Source organism: Lactuca virosa, chromosome 1 (genome assembly GCF_052849685.1).
Source record: "Lactuca virosa cultivar CGN04683 chromosome 1, Lactuca_virosa_CGN04683_v6, whole genome shotgun sequence".
NCBI lineage: Eukaryota > Viridiplantae > Streptophyta > Magnoliopsida > Asterales > Asteraceae > Lactuca > Lactuca virosa.
Window position 1 is genome coordinate 257,724,710 of NC_136426.1, and position 22,081 is coordinate 257,746,790.

The following is a 22,081-nucleotide window of genomic DNA, read 5'->3' on the forward strand; positions in this document are numbered from 1 at the left end:
TTACTGGTTTTATGTATGCACGACTTATGTGATATGTGTGTAACTTTCATTAGCTAACAGGATATGTGTATGTGTATTGTGTGTGGTATGCTCTGGGGAACTCACTAAGCATTTCGCTTACAGGTTGTTGATTTGTTTCAGGTACATCTGAGCCGAAGGGCAAGGGCAATGCATGATGGTGCGGCGTGCACTCTATTTCTCTTTCACAAATATGTTTTGGGACACTCTGATGATTTAATTAAGTTGTAATGAATGCTGATTTGGAAACAATTATGTTGGGATTCCATGATTTATGCAAATGTGTTTTATTAATTAAAAATGAAAATTTCTTTGAAAAATTTGGGTCCTTACACTCTAAGTATCCAACTTTTGTTGTATTTATTCCTTTTTCTTCAAGAGTCTCCTTTTTTGCTGTAAAATATAATTTAACTTAATAAGTACTAAATATCTATGCGTTTTACCAAAATATAGCTTAAAATGTATTAAAATAATGTCTAAATATATGTATAAATATGGCAATATCAAAATACCCCACACTTGTACTTCGCTTGCCATCAAGAACAACTTTATATATTTAATATATCACATAGAACCTTGCCACGAATATCACACATAACAATCCAAATTTAAGCAACTAATTATTTGTCAACTCAATGCATATATTTGTGTCTATCCTAATTACCTCACAATCCCTAAATACTTACGATCCTCATAAATGCTTCCACTTATTTTGAATGACATTCATTTTATGCATCCCTCTGAATCCATCCCCATAAATTTTTCTTAACCTCAAGGTAAATTTTGGTTTAACTTCCAAGCATACATATGGTAAAATAATATAGAAAGAAAAAATACAATAAATTATAACTTTGACTTTTTGCAATCTTGCTTTATTCTTCAATATCTTCAACTTGAGTCTTCAATAATTGGAACTTTTGAACTTTTCTTCATAATTCTTGATCTTTATAACTTTGTAAGCTCTTATTCACTAAAACTTTTGCAAATTTTTTTTCTTTTCTATTTTTTTCTTTTTTTTTCACTCCAAAACTAAAAATCCTAAAAGGAAAAATATATGCTTAAGCAAGGGAACGTAACTCCAACCCTTATTGGTTAGAGATATTAGTGTAAAGTTCAATGACTACATGAGCTTTCCTGGATACATTTCTGGTACAAGATGCTAAACATATTATGTCCCTTAAACTACATAAGCTTGCGTTTTTGTCTCATGATTTCACTAAAACTGAGAAGCCACAAATACACTATAACATATTGGCTCAACTAATTCATAGGGTTCTCATCAAATCATCCCGCATAACACTAGCAAACTAGCCCAAATGCAATAATATCATAATTTTCAAATGACTAGATTTATTAGACTATTTTTGCAAGCCCATTATTTTTCAATTTCTAGCATTTTTCTAATTACTTTAATGCTTGAAAATCCTTTTTTGGCCCTCTACCCCACACTTATTTCATACAATGCCTTCATTGTATGCATAGGACAAAGAACATAAAAGCAATAAAAATGGAGAAAAATGAATAGACTCCCCTAGGGTAGTTGTGGCGAGATCGAATCTGATTATTGTGGGAAAGCTTGAACATCTCGAATATTATTCTAGAACTGGACTTCTACTACTACTCATGAATGTGACGGATAAAATGAAACAAATACTTGCATCTTTGAAAAGTATGGTGCAAGAAACTTCAAAATAAAACTTTTTACTTCAGCCACGACATGGGAAAAGCGTACGCTACGTCGTAAAGAACAGAAGATCGCAATTATCTAGAGCATCATGACGTGACAATAGAGAAGTGATGACGTGAGAATAGATTTTTCAATTTGGAATCACAGTGTAAAGACTCATCACAATGTGACATGGAGATGGTCATGTCATGAATATTGGATGGTCACAAACTGCAATTCTTCAAAAATACTTCTTGTGGAAAAATGTCAACTTAGTTCTTAACTAGTTAAGACCAATTTTAAGACCTCTGTTTCTTCTGTAAGCTCTCTCTCTTCTCTCCTATCTTTCTTCAATGTCACCCCACACTTACCAAAAATTTTGATCTTTGATTTTTAACTGTAAACTATCACGACTTTTCTCTCTATAATTCAACGACTCTGCGAACAAAATAAACCAAGGATATGTTAGACATGAACTAAGAAAAAAAAACATCAAACATTTGGTTACAAATTCAAATAAAAACAAACCAAAACTCACCAAAACAAATAAAACCAAAAATAAAACTTAAAGTGAAATTCAAAAGGATAGGCAATCTTCGTCTTCGTCCCTTTGTGCTCCGCTCGTTCCGGCCCCCAAGTTACCGGGCGCCCAAAGCACCTCCCAATTTGGTATGTAAGGTTCTTGTTGTGGCATAAGTGGCGGGCGTTCAATGTCAAAATGTAAATAGATCCTATCCAATGCTTGATTTTGATAGTACACACCTCCACAAATATTATCCAAATAAAGACCAAGCATTCTTTAAAATGGTTCAGTTGGAACTCCTCCCATTGCCTCATGTTGTTGTTGCAGTTGTCCTCTTTCACCCTTGTCCTCAAATTTCTTCTCCATCTTGGCTTCGGTTGCTCATCCGATTGTTCGAGTGGTCCTTCTTCATTATCTATGGGTATCCCATAAAATCCTCCCATCATCTATGGGTATCCCATAATGTACGAGCCATCCATAGGATAAATACACCATAATATTTTTCCAAACAGGCTAGGAAATGTCCACTCGCGATTGGGCTTCCTGCCCTTGAACGAACTGCTTTCCCCCCACAAATATTTAGCAAGAAAATAAGGGATGTTGCAGCAAACTCCGAGTGCCAATATACTCCAAAGAAATAATAGATTGAGGCTAGTGAGATTATCGCCATGTTTCTTATGATTTATCGAAAACGTAACAAGGCAGTAGGTGAGACAGTGAATGGGAGACCAGATGTGACTTTCTTGAGAGAATTCCTAGTTGAAATTTTCTTTTACAATCATAGTCCAAAACCCAAAATTATCGACCCCCTCGGAATAATCTCGTGCAGCTGACTGCAAAAATATATCAAATTGTGGTGACACGGCTTCATGTTGCTCATATAGACCCATCCTCCATGCCAACTCAGCCAAACTGCATTTCTAATATTGACCTCCAAGTCGGAATACTAGTGCACTCGTTTATTGAGGATCCTTCGTATTTCCTTCAAAATACATGGTAGTGAAAAATTCGACACAAAGTTTTTTGTAAATCAGCTACTTGATGGAGAAAAGATTCTTCCAACCATTGCAAACAAATGAAAGTCCATTCCCCACATAAGTTTTTATGAGTAACAGGTTGATTCGTTCCAAAACTCCAACTTCATTCAATTTAGCCCAAGCGATTGTTGTTGAGATAGCAAATTCATTGTTGTGTACTAACCTCAATCGATTAGTGTACTTGTTCAATATATCACGTGAGAGGTTGTTTAGAAATTTGTAAAATGGGTGGATGTGGGATAAATCTCCTCGGGACTATTGAGTTGCCTTCGTAGGACCTATGAATGTTTCAAAAACAATAAACAAACAAAAGTCAATAAAAATCCAGCAATTAATCAAACAGAAAGCAATACGAATCTATAATCCCAGTTTGCACTTGGTGAGGATTGAAACCTCACGTCATGAGTACAGTTCGATAGCAAGGGTGAAGTCGATCTTTGTGCAAGCCAAATCGAGTCAAATTAACAGCAAGGTTTTAGCTCATTAGTCAATCTAAAGCTATTATTCATACATGCAAACCCGATTTCATAGAAAATTTCATCGGTTATGACTCTAAAGAACCCTAAAAACAAACCCTAACCCTAAAACATAAAATTAGTGAAATTATAGGGTTTAAACATATACATCATACCTTTTGACGAGTGAGGAACATGAAATTAAGAAGGAGTAAACAATTTCAGTCAAAAATTTATAGTGGGGGACTAAAGGGACCAAAATCAGAGCTCACATCATAAGTGGTATAAACAATTGTGAGTCAACTGGGTTATGTTTGGGTATAAAAGGTATCTGGTCCCTTCAAAATTTATGTCGTGAATTTGTAATTGTCACATCGTGAGAAGTTAAAACAAAAAAATAAGGACATGAATGAGTCCCCACATCGCGATAATAGAAGGCCACGTTGTGGGTACTGAAAATGTTCAAAGAGTCCATTTTTTTCTTCTTAAAAAATTCTAAATTTTTTTACCACTAACTCATTAGATTCCACACTTGATTTTAGCAGAAAATAAAAGAATGACTAATCCTAGAAAGTAAAAACGAACACAAAACAAATCAAACTAAAAGAAAAAAAAAAGAAAAAAAATGCAAACTGAGCTTCGGTTGCTTCCCGAGAAGTGGTTCTTTTGATGGAGTCGTGATCCGAACCCCTTCTCATTCTATGTTGTGCCAATTAGGAGCAGAATCTCCCTTTTTTCTTTCATCTCAAGGCGTTTCCTTTTGTAATCCACAACCCGTCTTCTATAAGTTTTCTCTGAATTCACTTTGTTTCTTGGGTTGTTGCATGCATCGTGTTTTTTCTTTACTCCTTGAGATTTTTCAGTTATGGTGATCTTCTCTTTATCTTCAACAGGTTCTTTCTTCTCTATTTCCATTTTGTCAAGCTTTGTCTCCTTGATTTCTTGATGCTCCTCTTCAACTTGAACCTTCGGTGTGGTAAAAGCAAAAACTTCAAAAGTCATGGGAATCGAGGCTTAGGTTTGGTGAGCTTGACTTTTTCTTTTGGTTTTACCGTTGATTGTGTTTTTTCTTCCATTAATGTTTTCAATTCTTCAAGCTCATTGTCTTTATTTACCTCATCCATAAAGAATATTTCATCTTGCGCCTTCAAATTCTTGAATCTTTCATCAACCCCGAATATAATCTCCTCCTTCCCCTCTCATAAAGTAAGCTTTGATTCTCGAATGTCTACCAAGTTTCTTACGATGTTGAGTAGTGGGCATCCAAGGATAATTTGTACATCTTCATCCTCTTTCATATCTATGACCGCAAAATCAATTGGAAAAACAATTTTTCCAGTCTTTACCAATAAATCTTCTACTATGCCTCGAGGATAAGTCACTGTATGGTTTTCCATATGGATTCCATTCTTGTGGTCTTCAACTCTGGAAGGTCAAGCTTTTGGTAAAAAGAATAAGGCATCAAATTAGTGCTAGCTCCAAAATCAGCTAAAGCAAAAGTCTTCATGGAATTTCCAAACTCGCATGGCAAAGTGAGGCATCATGTATCTCTCATCTATGTTGGTATTCCTTCCATTATAACCTTGGAACATTGTTCATTAAGAACAACCTTGGACATCTTTTCCAATCGTTGACAAGTGTCGAGAAGATATTGAAGGAATTTCACATATTCGGGCATCTTAGCTATTGCTTCAATGAACATGATATTAATTGGAATACCCTTTACTTGGTTGATGAATCTTCTATACTCTTGTTCCAGTGGATGTGACATTTCTAGAGAAAGATTAGGTAATGATAGCTGATAGGGCTTAACAAAAGAACTCATTGTTTGAATCTGCAGATCTAACGACGTGACATGTAGTTCGTCACATCGTGAGAACTAGGCAGAAGCCTTTTTTTCTTCGATATTCACTTTCAATTTTTGTAAACCCAACTGCTTTGTGGCTTCATTGTGGATTACTAAAGGCTCAGAAGTAGAGTCTTCATCAGTAGATATTTCCATGACGAGTGGTTGCGGGTTTGAATTGTAATTTTTAAGTGGTAGCCACTCGTTTACGAGCTTACTCAATTTCCCCAATTGAGTCTTGATGTTTGAAATCGCAGCTTGTTGGTTTCTTATTGTAGCATCAGTTGGTGTCATGTATTTTCTCAGAAACGACTGTAAGCATGCAAGAATTGACTCAAAATCGGATTTCTTCTTCGGTGGTGGTTGTTCTTTTTGGTAGTAGCCTCATCTAGTTTGCTAATACTTTTCTTCTTTAGGCTTCTTGTATTCATCATAAGGCAACCATTCTTTCTTGGGCTTCCTCTAATATTTATCATACCAGTCACCACTCGAGTAGCATACTTGTGATTTTTGGTTCCCGATCTCATCCAAATCACAATCTTTTGTCAAGTGTGGTCCACTACACTTGTCACGTCCTACTTGTATGGAATGTATGGATTGGCCCATCTTTGTCATCCTCCGTTCCATATTCTTAATTTTCTCCATTATCATTGCCAAGTCCTCCAAAGCTCCATTTCCAGTTACCTTGCCTCTTGTAATGTCTTCACGAGGGTTGTGGTGCTCTCTAGAGTGCTTAACAAATTCTTCTATTAATTCCTTGATTGTAGCGGGATTTTTCGTCGTCATTAGTCCTTGAGAATCAAGGTGTTGCCTTTTGGTTATGTTTACCCCCATCATAGAATTTGAAACTTCTTACTGCACAATGAGATGTTGTTGAGGGCAACTCCTTAACAATCCCTTGTATCTCTCCCAAGCTTTATACAAAGACTCGTCATTTTCTTGTTGAAAGTTAGCAATATTCTTTTTCAATCTTGAAACTTTTGAAGGTGGACTGAACTGTTGAATGAATTCTTCTCTAAGGTTGGCTCATGTCTGAATAGCTCCAGTTGGAAGTGACTTGATCCAGTCTTTTGCTTCTCCTTTGAAGGTTACTGGAAGCATCCTCAGTAACATCGATTCACATGGAACATTAGGAACATTAAAGTAATTTGTAATGTCCAAAACTTCATCAATATGCTTGTAAGCATCTTCATAATCCTTCCCATAAAATGGAATATCTTTAAGCATAGTGAGAATATGCCCCTTGAGTTCGAAATTGGTGGCTACTGGAATTTTGGGTGGTACAAGACCATGCTCGTTGTCGTTACGCATCCGCTTCTTGTACTCCTCCATCGCATCTCTGCTATGTCGGCCATTTCTTCTACTTCGCTTTTGACCTCGTCTTCTGAATTGACCTTGGTTTCTAGTTTGTACCCAATTCCCTTTATGTTTGGAGTCTTCTCAAAACTTTCGAATCCATTGTCTATGTGAAAACAGCTAATTGACTTGTTGACCCTCTTATCTTTCTTCTTATGGAACGCAGACTCTAGATCTTCAAGTCGTGGTACTATTAGAAATATTGATCATCGGGTCATATATTATTGATGCAAAATTGAAAATAAACGTGTAAAAACGACCTAAAACTAAATAAACGAAAAACTGAAGATGATCAGTTCTTACATCATGACAGAGGGTCTTTCATGTCGAACACAGTATAAACAAAAAAACTATTTTATGCAGAAAATGAACCTTTTGCGGTTTTTACACCACAAAAAGGATCGATTAACCTAAAACAATTAAATTAAAAATTGAAATAATTTGTTCCCCGATAACAGCGCCAAAAACTTGATGTGCACAGAATTACCTACCGGTTTTAAATTTATAAACCTAACTAAACTTATCTACTGATGCACTTATAGGAAATGTACTTAGTCAGATTATAATATAGAAAAGTAAGTCGGGTATCAAACTCAGGGAATAGTATTTAGCTAATAAAATAACTACTAAAAATTAATCTAAAATAATAAATAAAATGGGGGGGGGGGCATCTGATTTTGCCAGTTTATATTAACTTAACTATTTAATTAACTAAAAACTAAGCAAACAACTAACTAAAGATAATTGCAATCAAGATGATGAAGACACTTTCGTTTAGCTTTGAATCCACTTTTTTCCTATGATTAGTTTCAATACATGGATTAATTTAGTTGGTTACCAATATAAGACTAATTAGAAGTCTTGGTCCGATCTCCTAACGTTTTCACCAATTTGTGACTAATATGCAATGATCATACATAAGTAACACTAAATTGATTACTGGCCTATGTAAGATATATCTTAGATTAATTATATATTATCAAGACAAATAACCAAACACAATTATGATGAAATTATGTTCCCTAGCAAAGTTAAAATTGTTACCTTTCATATATATTCTAGGATTTGGTTGATCCTAGCTATAGCAATTTAATGATCTTAAACAACTAGGTAGATAAGTTCATGAAATTAATGTGATCATTAAACTACACATGACTTGAATCTAAGCAACAAAGACTAAACTTTTAACATGCGATATTGATAAATCACAAGCTAAACCACTTCATAAATCAATGCAAAGTAGAAACTAACACATAGTATTAGGGTACATCTACACTAAACGAAATCCTAATGATTTTGCTCATAATTACAAAAAATAAACACATACGAGATTTAACTAGACATGATCAATCTAATGTAAATCGAATGCATGATGTGATCTCTTGCTACAATCTTCAAAACTCTTGATCTCCAATCTTCCAAGGGTTAATTGTCGCTCTAAATTGTAGCTTTTTGTCCCATATGTCTCTCAAACTCAGGATCCTCTTCAAGTCGATCTTATAATCGATATATATTGTTTCCATAAAAACGCTCCTCGCGCCTTGACCAATAAGGTGCCACGACATGAAATCAATACAAATCCGTATTCTCCAGGGAAACTTGCTTCTCCGCATATGGGAATCTTATGGGACATTTATCACGACGTGAAGGAGTATTAGTCACGTCATGATCTCTATTTTAACTCAAGTAATCGAGATCCTTCTGAATTCCATGTCGTGGTGTAACACTAGTCAAAATAGGTCAATAGACAATCACATGTGATTATGCTAATCATGTAATGTGATTTTGTTAAACTAGTAATGTGATAAACGTGCTATGTAGTTCATGATAAATTCTAATGCAAATATAAACTTTCTTTATGATGCAACTCAAAGTATACGTCCATACGATTCCAAAAATATAGTGAATGTCTAAATCTGACTTCGCATGAAGAAGTTATGATAAACCGAACACTATAAATCTCTATAATAAGAAGAATTTAAAATAGAATTAGAACTAGCTATTGGAGTCTAAAAGACTGTTTTCGTACTCGTAAATACCTACGCGTGCATATAAAGAACATCAAAAACGGAGTTTGTATGTGAAAGTTTCGACCTTCCGAAGATACAACTGTCAGAAACCCTAATCTGACTGAGCTCACGACGTGAGAATAGAAACTCACGATGTGAGGAGTCATTTTGCCACATTTTGGATCTAGAAGATGCGTGATGAGGCTAGGAAGGGATAAGTTCTAAGCTCACGACGTGAGCAAGGATATCTCACGACATGAGGAGTCACATGGCCACCTTCCGAAGCTAGGGACGCAAATGGCAAGTCTACGTGGTGACCAGCCATGGCTCACGACGTGAGACTATATGGCTCACGACGTGAGAGGCCAAAAATCTTCCTATAAATAACAGGTCCGACTCCAGCCATTCTTACACCTAAACTTCTTTCTCCTCTCTCCTTTGTTGAAGCCCTCTTGCATCCCGAGCCCCGACGACCTCGTACCGCTGACCGTTTCTGCTTAGATTACATAAAATCACGCTACTAGGGTGAGTTTCATGGCCCCACTTTCTAATATTTCGGGGGAAAATGCATGCTAAATATTGTATATATGTTACTGTTATGTCTATATGATAGTATATTAGTATCAATGTAGATAGTTATAATAACCGGGATATAGTTGTTCAAAATATAATATTTTGAATATATACAACTTTTATCAACTTGTTAGCATGTTATTATACTAATGTAGATCTTGAGTTATACTTAGGATTCTATATATATATATATATATATATATATATATATATATATATATATATATATATATGTTGTGTGCGATATAGTTCCGAAGTTATATTCGGAAGTTCTATATGTTAATTTATAAAGTATGTTGCTATTATTGGTTTTATGTCAAGATAAAACTTGGTATGCTATATGTTATTATTGTTAGTTTTATGCTAAGATAAAACTTGGTATGTTATATGTTGTTCTTGTTATTGGTTTTATGTCAAGATAAATCCTGGTTTTACTTCAAGTTATAGCTGTTATACTACCTAAATGTTATGAAGTTAGGAGTAATGTTTAAAAGAATAGTCTAGTAACTTAGGGTTTTAGACATGAAAATGCTTTTGTTGTTAGAGCTATAGGAAGCCGTCGAAGTCTACATGAGTAATTGTATTCATCAACTAAGATTGGGGATCTTAGCGGAAATCCTCTGAACTGTAACCATTAATCCCGTGTGAGCGAGGAAGTCGTGTATAATTAGTATACGGGTTGACCACCGCACTTATGATTGTAAGCTACAGTCAACCATAAGCAAGTGACGAACTATCCTTTTACTTGTTATTGTTCCGGCGTCGATGAAGCGTACGGTGTTGTTCTCATGGAAATCATGAGTGTTGTTTCTCATGGAAATTATGAGTGTGTTATTTCTCATGGAAATCATGAGTGTGTTTTATCAGAGGTATTGTGTCATAGCAACGGTTACAGACTCATGGTAGCAAATTGTTAGAAACATTATTCTTTGTTGTATACAAGTATTAATGTTAAGTATAAGTTTCCCCCTACTTATACCTTAGGCTCAAGGAATGTTTAGGTATAACACTTAATTGATAAGTAAACTATTATACCTAATATATATACTAAATGTTGGATAGTCAAAATGATACTTTCAAAACTATACTTTTCAACTTGGAAAATGTATTATTTTTATATGGAGTCAAAACCTGTGGACTCACCAACTTTATGTTGACGTATTTTTAAATGCATGTGTTTTCAGGAAATTGAAAAGCTGGTATGTATTCGAACAGGAGAAGTTTTACTATTACCTTTCTGTTCATTAAGAAGTATGCCATAGTCGGATATATTATGTAATAAGTACTAGGAAAACAATAATGTAACTTTCAATCATCAATAAAGGTATCTATTTTCTTTAGTACTGTTCAATGCATGTTATATAACTGTGATATGAAGAATGACGTTACACCGCCCGGTGTTTCCGCCGACGGCTGGGGGTGTGACAGATTGGTATCAGAGCTATTAACTATAGTGAACTAGTACTTTCTTAGGAAAGCACGTCTATAGTTTAGGGCTTACTCTATTAGGTTTAGGTATATCCCTTAGACTACAATAAAAAGTATTATTAATTATTCTACTGAAGGACTACTTACGGGAGCGGTGACAAGGATAGACATGTCGATTTGGGTTGTTGGATTCCAGAACGGCTATATGCTAAAATGATCCTGCCCTTTCGACTGTCTTGACTGGCCGGAGCCTTATCAGATAGACCTGAAGTAACAAACAATAATTAAAGCGTGAATACAATAAATACGAATATAGAGTCATATATAAAGACTCAGATCCACGATGAGAATACACCTTAATACCCGGAATGTTTTTGATCTCAAGGATTTAGATCAAATATTCCAACTAAAGTTTATATGTGCGTAGATCCTATCACAACTAGGTGTAGGTGTGCAACTACATTTTATTATGATCAGATCATATGAACTATTTAATTTGGGAGTAATATTTGATATACTAAACTCTTGGTGATCCAAAATGTATAGGAATTCGACATGGCACATTCACGAGAATGGATAATCATCGAGGATACGGATGAGGAAGAGGAAGTTTCATTCCCCATGATGGTGGGCGATCCTTACTACCCTATAAATCCAACCACCTTTCATCCAATACCTTCTGACGATGGAGCACCTTTACCTTCCAACGAATGGGAAGAGAGTGAACCAATGGAAGAGAGCGAATCAATGGAGGAGACAGAATCGGTGGCATCATCTTTACCACCAATGAACACTCTTTACCGTCAAGTTCCAGGAGGAGCAAATATGAAACGCACGGCACGTAAATCCATACCAATATGGAAAACGATTAAGAAGAATCAGAAGGCGACATCTTTAGGAAGTCATAGAGTTCAAGATGAACCTGCACAGATCGCACAAACCGTTGATAGGTGGGTGGCAGAAGAAAGAGCTGCTAAGATGTATGAGACTGGTCAATCATCTCGACAACATCCCCAACATTCTTTTGAAGTTAACACTTTATCTCAATTGTTTGAGAAAAGTGTGAAAATTGAAGATAAGATGGAAATTGTCGAAGGAAGGTCTACTCATCCCTCCGGAAGAGTACGAAGGCTAGAAGGACAAATGACGCGAGATCAAGAATCGGTGATGGATGTCCATCATTGTATAAATTTTGCTTATAACGACATGATTACTCACGATGCAAGGATTGTAGAGTTAGAGCTCTACAATCAAACCTCAAGAAATGAAGAACGCACAGGAAGTCTTGAGCAGAGAACTCAAGCACTTGAGGAGCAAGTGGTTAATATCACTGACGTGCTAGGTCATCACTTAGGTTTCTGGTAGATAAGCTAAAACTAGTGGTTGTGTAAATAGAGAAAGCAGACTAGTTAAGGCAAGAAAAGTAAACTTTATAGCAAGGATGTAGAAAACCTTGCAAATTTTGCAATGTTTATAGAAACTTTTCTCTTATAAGCCAAAGTAAACTGATGTAACCACTGGTAATAATATGAAGCATATATTACAGTAATCATTGTGTTATCCATTATGTTTTACACATTGAAGAAGAATTAAAGTATTTAGTACTCGTGTAGTAAATGACTATTTCTTCATGAAACTTATAAAATTCTTATTTATAATAGGAACTAAAACAAAATGCCTAGAAGGAGTAGTACTCGGCTAAACCCTAACCAACGATCAGCACCACAACAACCACTAGAACCAAACCCCCCCCCCCCAATAAGTACAGTAGAACTTGAAGAAATCATAGCTCAAAGAATTGTTGCAGCTTTATCTAATGTCACAAGAGGTGGAGTTAGAAATGAAGGCAATGTAGGGACCGCTAGAATGTGTACCTACAAAGACTTTATGAATTGCAGGCCAAAGAGCTTTCATGGAAATGAAGGGGTTGTTAATTTGACTAGGTGGATAGAAAAGACAGAGTCCGTCTTTCAAATAAGCTTCTGTCCAGATGATTGTAAAGTACGATTTGCAGCATGTACTTTCACTGATGCAACACTTACATAGTGGAACAACCATATGAATAGAATGGGAATTGATACTACAAATTCCATGAAATGGGAAGAGCTGAAAATGATGCTAGTAGAGGAGTATTGTCGTAGAGAGGAAATACATAAGCTGGAACAAGAATTGTGGACCCTAACCATGAAGGGTTCAGAGATAAAAGCTTATACTGCTAGATTTAATGATCTTGCAGTAATGTGTCCAACACTTGTAACCCCCGAATATAAGAAGATTGAGCGATATATCTGGGGTTTAGCATCACAAATCAAAGGCATGGTGATCGCATCAAAGCCTACAACCTATGACAGCACCAAGAGGATAGCTCATCATCTAACCCTCATAGAGATCCAAGGAACAGTAGTGGTGTGACACTAGTCAAATTTTGGTCAAAAATAAATTGATCAATAATCGTAATTGGGATGAACCAAGTGGTAGAGTTTGTAACAAGGTATCCAAAAACATAAAGAACACTGAAATCCGAGTTATAACGAAGAAGTTATGACCAATCGAAAATCCGCGATAAAACCGGCAAAACATTGTTCAGTGTAAAAAGTGAATTTTCGATAAAAGGCTTTTAGCCTTAACAATCTAAATGAAAGTTGTAGAATATGTTAAACCGAGAACGTTCATAAAAAGAACGTAAAAATCTGACTTCGTATGAGGAAGTTATGATTTTTCTAAGTTTCGGTTTAGCAGTACACAGCTAAAAATTCGAAATATAAATCGATCGATATTTAGCCGACACAACTTAAACGAGAATCGAAGGTCTCATCAAAAGTAGTACAACGGTAAAAAGACTGACGAAAACGGACGTCAGATGAAGAAGTTATGAATTTTTAACGGATTTCATGTCCCGGTCTGTTAAAAATAATAATATTTAAAATAAAGTCAAAATTAGCCGATGAATTCTAAACAAAAGTCGTAGAGTATAATTTTACCTATGCGTGCATATAAAGAACGCCAAAAACGGAGCTCGTATGCGAAAGTTATGAATTTCGCAAGTTTTTGCCACAAAAATCGAAAAATCTAGAAAACCGGGAAAAATCGCATGAGTCACTCCTCGGACATGTCATCCTCGCACGCAAGGCTTCCATGTATTAGACACATGTTCGCTTCTCATTGGACCGCAGATGCGCATGTCACCTTCTGATTGGTCCGATGATGCTCGGGTCCGTCACTGATTGGTCCGAATCTGAGGTCCTGTGGGCATCCGACGCGCCTCGCGTCCTAGGCGCCATCTAAGACGGATCGTAAGACGCCTAAACACGCGTGTCTAGCCTCCCTTCGCATGTCCGACGCGTGGATGGTGACTCTTCTCTTCGGCCTCGTGGCTCCCTGCGAACCGAACGCATGGCTTCCCTCCCTCGCTGCCACCTCGCAGATGACTCCTCACCCTCGCCACCTGTCCGAGACTTCGGACAATAAATAGGAGGTGCGAGACCCTCCGGTTCACCCCTTTCACTTCCATAACTTCACAAACAACCCCAAGGCTCCGGTATCGTGTCTAAAGCCCGAAGCAAGCCCCAGAGCCCCAGGATTCTCGAGAAGTTATCCTCTCTCCAGTCGAAACTCTGCCCGATTTGAGCCGGTTTCTCGTCAAATAAACTCCTTTCCGGGAAACGAAACGCTTCCCGAATCACCGCTTATCAAAGTGAGTTCATACCCCTATAATTACCTTTTTAATGGTTTTTAAATACGTTTTAGGGGGGGAATACAAGGTTAACACAATATTAAATTGTGTTAATAACTCTTTGTGTGATGTTTCCGTATGCTTTTAAGAATTACCGAATACTTCCAAAATGACTTAAACCCATGTTAAATCTTTAAAGTCATGTAAACTCCGTTAAATTCTTTGAAAAATGTTTTATAAACTATTTCAAATTATAAATACCAAAATCATGTTTATATATGTATAAATATATAAATAAGATTTGAAGGGCTTAGGACTAATGAATTATCTTATTTCCTTTTCCTTGTTTGGATGTGGAATTAAGGTTGTATTATTTGTCCGAAGGTCGTTTCCTTCTTAATTATATATATATATTATACATATATGAGTATAATAGGTTACTCCTTTTGTTATCATTACCTTTGTATCAGGCTGAGCAAAGGTGTTCATCCATGAGAAATCATGCTAATCAGATAGAACATATAAATTATAATAGGTATAATTTATGATTCAAAACTAAATATACAAGTATGATTCACGACTGTATACTTTCCAAGGAAATTACCAAAAATTCATTCAACTATACCAAGATATGTATAATACCCTTAATATACGAACAACATATTAAAGAAGTAAACATACATCATATCGGGTTTGCATTAACAAATGTACTATACAGAGTACCAGAGTTAGCAAACACGAGGTAATAATACATCATACCGGGTTTGCATTAACGAAGGTACTATACAGAGTACCAGAGTTAGCAAACACGAGGTAATAATACATCATACCGGGTTCGCATTAACGAAGGTAGTATACAGATTACCAGAGTTAGCAAACACGAGGTAATAATACATCATACCGGGTTTGCATTAACAAAGGTACTATACAGAGTACCATAGTTAGCAAACACGAGGTAATAATACATCATATCGGGTTTGCATTAACCAAGGGTACGATACAAAGTACCAGAGTTAGCAATCACAGGGTAATAATAATACATCGTAAATCTCGTTGAAACAATAAATTTGTGAGACCCTTCACGGTGTACTTATCTAAGTACGACTTTTAAGTCCTGACCTATTAACCATAATCTCTTGTAGCGAGAGCGTGAATTTGTGTATAGATCTATATGGGACTGACAATCCCACACCTCTATTGTTCGCTACACTTTGGCCGGCAGGCCTAGGGTGTCAAATATCATACCGTTTATGACGCCTAAAGAACGTCGCAGCAGGCATATCAGTCATATTAGTATGGTTAATAGAACTCACATGGATAAAACAACGAGTGAATTACTAAGTAATATACTTCTCTTAAAACAGTAAGAAAAGATAATTACATCCCGACCAAATATACCTTCTGTAGTTTTTACTTACAGTAAAAGCTACGTATCATGAAATCAAGTATGGTAAATATACCTTTACTTCTGGTTTTGAACATTTAAAACGACAAGGCAGTATTATGGATAATATAACATATTCCAGGATTAATACTAAGGTTTTCACTATAGAACAGATATAACTAAGAATACTTTTACAAAGGAAACGGTTTATAGGATTAAACCACTTTTACAAAGGAAACGGTTTATGGGATTAAACCACTTTTACCAATGAAACGGTTTATGTGATTAAACCACTTTTACAAATGAAACGGTTTATGGAATTAAACAACTTATCAAATGAAACTTAGTCATTCAATCTCTGTCAACTAGTAATACATAAAGGAACTTTAGTGGTTAATTCTATAATTCCTTAGTTTTTACATCATAGTTATACATAAGTATTATCCGATTGACAGTGAAATGTGTGACTTCCGCCTTACTTCCTGTTCCTTGTTTGGTTGTGGGCTTAGGGCAGATACACCCATTTAACTGTCCATTCGATATTGGGCTATTTATAATCAGTATTAACTAAGTAATTATAGAGGGAAACTATTGAGGTTATCAATTTATCACCTCAGGAAATATAGGATTTCCTGGAGAAACCAGTGAACTTATCCAAGGAACTTAGGGTATACTTAACAGAACTAAAATACTTATGAACTCACCAGCTTAAATGCTGATCTACTCTTTCCAAATAACTTGTATTCTCTGGAATCCAGTAGACAAGTACACTCCCGAAGCTTTTGAGAAGACTACCTAGTACCATACCACGACTCTTGTCTTCTACTGTACCTACTTTGGTGTTCGAATATGTAATGTTTAAACGCTTATGTAAAACTTATACTTATTAATGTAATGGTTGTTTGTACTTTGATTATTATATTGCATGCGTTGTGATACTTACCTGAAGTCCTCCGCCCCCGAACGTTTCCACCGTTCTGGTTTGGGGGTGTGACAGATTGGTATCAGAGCCGTGTTTATAGTGAACTCAGTATATCAGTCATAAAAGATATACAACTATAAACCCATTGGGATAAAAACACTCTGACCAAGAGTTATACTTTTAAAAATATAGCAATATTTTATAAAGGTATAAGTACATGCAGAGTATATATACGAGAATGAGTATCACAAGAAGAACAAAACAAAAGTATTTGGATGTTGGACATTGCAGTTAAACCTAGACAGTGACGTAAGCATATCTGGGATCAATATAGCCTGATCAACTATATTCATCCGAGATATGACCAACATGTGTTTGGGGAGTGATTGTAGTGTTGTAACTGGTCTAAAACTTACCTAAGCACCAGAAGAATTCTAGAACCAAACATAAGGATTACAATACTATGGGAGTATTTTAGGATGCTATAACAAGAAAACTGAAAACTTGTCAAGTTCTTATATCTAGAAGTCCAAGAATCAAACTCATAACTAAAATAACATGGAGGTATTTTACATACCTTTGGGGAAATGTTAAAAATATCTTTTCTGATAAGTCTATAATTACTAAGTGGATACGTTAAGGTTATATATAGCCGAGATTTTATAGACTTAGAATATGTGATTTTCACTCTACTTCCTTTTCCTTGTTTGGATATGGTTTTAGAGTAGGATTACTTATTCAAAGGTCTATTTGATCTGGATTATATATAATCGGTACACACCATGTGATTATAGGAGGACCAAGAAGGATCACCTTCGTAAAAATTTAAATTTTCTCATAAATTCTTTAGACATTCCCATTCTCGTATAAACCCGTTAGATAAACATAGTTACTCCAGCAATCAATAGAAGAGTCAAGGAGGATCCAACAGAATTTCATTAGGAGAATCCCAAATAAGAAACATATGAGAAGTAAATAAACTATAGGAATCATTTAGTGCCCTTACCCTATTAAGGACACCAATGAAAGATTCGCATGAACTTCCGAGATTCAAAATCTTCATTACAAAGTAATGGGGATCAGTGTCAGAGTCGGAAGTAAGACAACTCAGGAATTCAATATACCTACAGAGGAGAAGGACACCCAATAGATACCAGGAGGAAAAAAATCATTACCACCCAGAATAGAATAGAGAACAAAAGAAAACCACGTGTGATTCAGAGAAGTATTTGAGCGCCTTTTCATTTAAGTAATAACTAATAAATGATACAACCTAGCGAGCTAGTATTTATACCACTCACATTAGGTTTTGAGCTTATCCTCTTTTTCGGTCACGGCTAATAACAATAAATCAGATCATGAAATCTTAATTAATAGTGATTACTTCTCAAATTCATAAGTCTATTTTATGTAGACACTGTTATGAATTATTTTCGAATATTTTCGAAAATTGGGAAACGATATCCACCAAATGAAGGTAACTTAGTTCGGATGATACTTGGTTCATAACCATTCTAGAAACTTATTTCTGTTCCTTACCAGGACTGCATCATAGGGATGCAGATCGAATCATTAAGAACAATATAACAAAATGAAAGATTTATACATAGATACAAATGGTTAGAATACATCTAGAGACACGATAGTCGCTCACGAGCTCATTTTCTTATCATGTAACAGAATCATGCCTCCAAAGAAATGTAGCCAACCCACCAGCGAAACACCAACCCTTCAGATAGATACGGCTACGTTTCAAGCTGCGGTCACAGCAACTGTAGCAGCTGTCATGGCACACCTTAATCCTAACAATGCAAATGTTAGTAGTAATGCTATCGGTAACCCCGATCGTGGTGATGGCCAAGTACAGCAACGGACACCTACTTGTAAGGACACTTTGAACCTTAAGCCTAATATCCTGAAACGAAAGTTCGAGAACAAGAAAGGGAGTTGTTCAACTCAAGAACCTAACAGAGGGCAACGAACTGGGGCAGTCAATACCCCCATCAGCCCTGTTATTCTAGCACCAACCAAGCCCCACTTAAGCAACCTCCCACACTGCAGCAAGTACAACTACCATCATCATGGAGTTTCCCGAGAGCTGCATTGCAATAGATGCAACTTGAAGGGGCATAACGCCCGCATCTGTAGAACTCCGGTTGAGTTCATCACTTCAACTACCAATGTTGGAACCATTCCCATATGTCACCTTTGTGGTGAAATAGGACATTACAAGAGGTATTGTCCAACAGAGAAGAACGACGGGGGAGCAGGAAGATTTTGATCCCAATACATGGGAAAGCATCAAAGAACCCTACTATATTTTGGTACGCTTCCAAACCCCGATAATTATCTATAATTATGATTACTCTTTCGTTCAAATTAAATCACAACAATTATATAAAATTTGAAACCCTAACAGGTAAGCTATGATGACTAAGTATATACACAAGGGTCATTTACAATTAAGATTTGTAGACTTAGAGTGAGTAATCCCGCCTCATTTCCTGTTCCTTGTTTGGTTGTGGATTTAGGGCAGGGTTGCTCAGTCAAAGGTCTTACCAATCTTAATTATACATGACTTGTATACACCAAGCGATTATAGAGAGACCTAGTAAGGATCGTTTCATGAAAGTTCATAATTTCAAATTATCAGAATCCTCGTATTGGTAGTACCCGCCAATTTCGAATCAAAAAGGGATTCATAGCGATAATAACAGAATAAAACCAGAAGCGCGGAAAACTTAGGTACATAGGATATTATCCTAGTGATCATTCCTCCCAGAACGACTTAATATCTATTTCATCGAAAAAATTCCGACATCCTCATTCGTCATGGTTTGGCCTGGCCCTTACCATGTGAAAATTCTTATGCTGTATAAGAGAACTTTTTCCTTAATCAGCCATAAGCTAAAATTCTTCCAATCCATAACGTAAAACCCTTAGGTTGTCTCTCATTTCAAAACTCCAGAAGTACCCATGCGAAGAGTATCACGCCATTCTAGCCTACTTAGTAAACAGGAAATTTCAAACGAAAAGCACCGAAGTAGTCATAGAAGTCAGTAACTACCAAAGTACCTCAATAGATCTCATAGGAAAATCATTGTACCGCAGGTCAAGTTCAAGAATAGAGACTAAGAACTCATTAAGTTAATTTATCGTTGCTAAGTGTATACACGAGAGTGGTATATAAGTTAGACTTAACAAGATTAAGGATGTGTGATTCCGCCCTATCTCCTGTTCCTTGTTTGGTTGTGGACCTGGGGCAGAGTCACCCATTCGAACGTTTTGTGAAATCTAAATTATATACGACTTGTATACACGAGGTAATGGTGGATGAGCCAAGTATGAGTCTGATCATGAACTTCGGAGCAAAATCCAGCATCATGTATTCTACCAGGTGGAATTCAACATGAGACTACGACAATGGGTCGAGCTACTAAATGACTACGAATTCAAAATTCGTTATCATCTCGACAAAGCCAATATAGTAGCTGACACCCTAAGTCGGAAAGAGTACCCAGTTCATAGTACCAATCATTGACTATGATAACCCATTCAAATCTCTCCACACAAAGTAAGGAGGCTCAACAGGAAGCCTTGAAACCTGAAAATGTGGCAAGTAGAGAAGATAACTAGAACGTGTGAGTGCACGGTATTCCAATATCTGTTATCTCCGCTGAGATAATAGAATCATCTCCCAGTTCAAGCAGTCACTCAAAAATCTCTAGGAACTAGAGTAGTCATGATCCTATATGATCGACTATGGTAAAGAATGGAATACCCATTTACCAATTAGTCGAGTCCTTTATCACGCTAGCAATAAATTTGCTCCATTTAAAACCTTCTGTGGTCACAAGTGCATATTCTATCTGCACTGGGCTAAATTAGGTAATACGCAACTAGCTAGAGATCCAATTTCCACACAGCACCTTCGCTGATCTGGAATTCATCCGAGAAACTACCAAAAACAAAATACGAATCAAGAAGCGACATAAAGTTTCCAGAGTTAATCAGAGAAGCTACGGCTTCGATAAAAGAAAACCCTTGGAATTCCAGGATTGATGACCTTGTCATATGAAGGTCTCACCCTGGAAGGACAAGATACGCTTGAGAAAGCATGGAATACAAAATTCAAGGTACTTAGGACCATTTGAGATTCTCACCAGGATCGGTCTTATACTTATAAACTTAAACCACCACAAAAACTTAATAACATTCATCCCATCTTTAACATATCTAATCTAAAGAGGTGTCTATCTGATGAAACACTTGTTATTTTACTCGATGAAATCAAGTTAAATAAAAGTCTACACTCTGTAAAAGAACCAATGAAAACCATGGGTAGGGAAATCGAAAGAACCAAGCAAAGTCTTATCCCGTTAGTGAAGGTTCGCTGGATTACAAACTAGGGACCTGAATTCACTTGGGAAGGAAAGATTAGACCTGGTCCATAAGTATCACTTTAGACTTAATTTCGGGACGAAATTCCCCTCTAACGGGGGATAATGTGACACCAGTCAAATTTTGGTCAAAACTAAATTGATCAATAATCGTAATTGGGATGAACAAGTGGTAGAGTTTGTAACAAGGTTTCCAAAAACATAAAGAACACTGAAATCCGAGTTATAACGAAGAAGTTATGACCAATTGAAAATCCGCGATAAAACCGGCAAAACATTGTTCGGTGTAAAAAGTGAATTTTCGATAAAAGGATTTTTAGCCTTAACAATCTAAATGAAAGTTGTAGAATATGTTAAACCGAGAATGTTCATAAATAGAACGTAAAAATCTGACTTCGTATGAGGAAGTTATGATTTTTCTAAGTTTCGGTTTAGCAGTAGACAGCTAAAAATTCGAAATATAAATCGATCGATATTTAGCCGACACAACTTAAACGATAATCGAAGGTCTCGTTAAAAGTAGTACAACGGTAAAAAGACAGACGAAAACGGACGTCGGATAAAGAAGTTATGAATTTTTAACGGATTTCCTGTCCCGGTCTATTAAAAATAACAATATTTAAAATAAATTCAAAATTAGCCGACGAAGTCCAAACGAAAGTCGTACAGTATAATTTTACCTACGCGTGCATATAAAGAACGCCAAAAACGGAGCTCGTATGCGAAAGTTATGAATTTCGCAAGTTTTTGGCACAAAAATCGAAAAATCTAGAAAACCGGGAAAAATCGCA

The 22,081-nt window shown here is 36.2% G+C and overlaps 1 non-coding gene across 1 annotated transcript; it reads left to right on the forward strand.

Moving 5' to 3' along the window:
• The first annotated feature begins 6,410 nt into the window (after positions 1 to 6,410).
• LOC145151616 (small nucleolar RNA R71) lies at positions 6,411 to 6,517 on the forward strand. Its single transcript, XR_013732181.1, has one exon. It is a non-coding gene; the product is annotated as a small nucleolar RNA R71 (small nucleolar RNA).
• The last annotated feature ends 15,564 nt before the right edge of the window (positions 6,518 to 22,081 follow it).